The sequence below is a fragment of the Cottoperca gobio genome, chromosome 17, assembly GCF_900634415.1.
Source record: "Cottoperca gobio chromosome 17, fCotGob3.1, whole genome shotgun sequence".
Taxonomy (NCBI): Eukaryota; Metazoa; Chordata; class Actinopteri; order Perciformes; family Bovichtidae; genus Cottoperca; species Cottoperca gobio.
In genome coordinates this window covers 20,587,881-20,589,558 of record NC_041371.1, presented here as the reverse complement: position 1 = coordinate 20,589,558, position 1,678 = coordinate 20,587,881, and the positions used below count along the sequence as shown (strand labels likewise).

The 1,678-nt window shown below is 35.1% G+C and overlaps 1 protein-coding gene across 1 annotated transcript in view; it reads right to left on the bottom strand.

Annotated features, from left to right (window-relative positions):
- sgip1b (SH3GL interacting endocytic adaptor 1b) overlaps positions 1-522 on the bottom strand; it is a 26,186-nt gene extending 25,664 nt beyond the window's left edge. Inside the window, exon 1 of the mRNA XM_029454034.1 lies at positions 249-522. The gene's annotated coding sequence lies outside the window, so the exon portion shown is untranslated. The remainder of the gene's footprint in view (positions 1-248) is intronic.
- Positions 523-1,678: the final 1,156 nt, after the last annotated feature.

Below are 1,678 nucleotides of genomic sequence, written 5' to 3'. Positions count from 1 at the left end.
TCATTGGTTTGCTTTTCCCACTACCTCGGTTTATTTGTAGCTGTTGTCAGGCATCCTGGAGTAACTGATAATGAGCTTACCTAACCTGGCGCAACACACCACGGGCTGCTCCCGTGTGCTTTTCTTAACCTGCTACTTACATAAGATGCCATCAAGGGGTCAGAGGGGACGAAAAACTGGGATTAGCAAAGGAAAGCTGGACAGAACAAAACACATGGACGGAGAGCTGTACGATGAGGGATACTTACAAGTGACTGTTGTTATTCGGTGCTGCACGCCAGATACACAGGGGTGAATTCAAACTGTGAAAACATCACAATTATTCCCAGCGGTGGAGGAAGTGTTCAGATCTTTTACTTAAGTCAAGGTACTAATACCACACGGTAAAAATATGGTACAAGTAAAAGTCCTGAATTGAAAATGTTGCTTAAATAAATATATGTAAGTATAATCAGGAATCTGTTTTAGAAAAATAAAAGTAAAATGACTTAATGCAGAAAGATTACCCCTGTGACTGTTATACTGTATATTATATCTTTAGATTATTATTAACAAACTATTTTGTATCGGACTGAAACTAACTGCTTACTTTCATTCTGCATTAATCTGCTGATTATTTTCTCCATTAATTGGTTGATTGTTCACAATTACCCAAAGCCCTCAGTGACACTTTCACAATGTGACTTTTGTTCAACCAACGATACATATTTTTTAAAAATACATTAAAATAATTAGAAAACACTCAAAGGAACTTTTCACTTTTGAGAAGTTGGAATCATGAAATGTTTTTGCATGAAAAATGACTTGAACGATTAACAAAGAAGTTGCTCTAATAGTCGAACTCTTTATATGTTTTCTGTGCAAAATAATAATAATAATTTTAAAGTAACTAAAGCTGTCGGTCCAATGTAGTGCAATAAAAAGTACAATATGTACCTCATGTAGTGGAATAAAATTAGGGGGGGGGGGGGGGGCTGTGTTATATTCACATTACATTCAGTGCGGTAATAAAAACTATGCATGATTTGAGGCTTTCCCAGAGGCTCACATTCAGGACACAGTGACAGGATTACCATGTGCTGCTAATCCCTTCACTCTGCGTGGCTCAATACCGCCACCTACTGAAGGAAGTCATGAGAGTTTCATGAACTCCGTTTTTCGAACAGTCATTTGTCATCATCATCATCATCATCATCATCATCATCATCATCATCATCAGTGGTGGGCAGTAACTACATTTACTCAAGTACTGTATGTTTTGAGGTACATTTACTTGAGTATTTCCATATATATATATATATATATATATATATATATATATATAACTTATAGATAATATGTTGTGAACTTTTTGTGAACAAAGGGTCCTAAACATGGAGAAACTGGATTGGCAATGTATACTATATATATTGCCGGTTAGGAAATGACAACTCTCTATACCCCTGTAACAAATGTTTATTATGTGTCTCAGTGCAACCTTTGTTAACAGAACCAGAGACATTTTATTCCTTGTTTTTGTTCTGTGGTTTTATTTTATTTATGTTTTATTTATTCAGGATATTTTTAAAAGGTTTCCACATTCCAATGTCTGAATATTCATAAGACCTAAAAGTCCAGCGCTCTTTGAATGTGTATACTTGAATTATTATGTTGTTATATTATCATTACATCAGTGGCA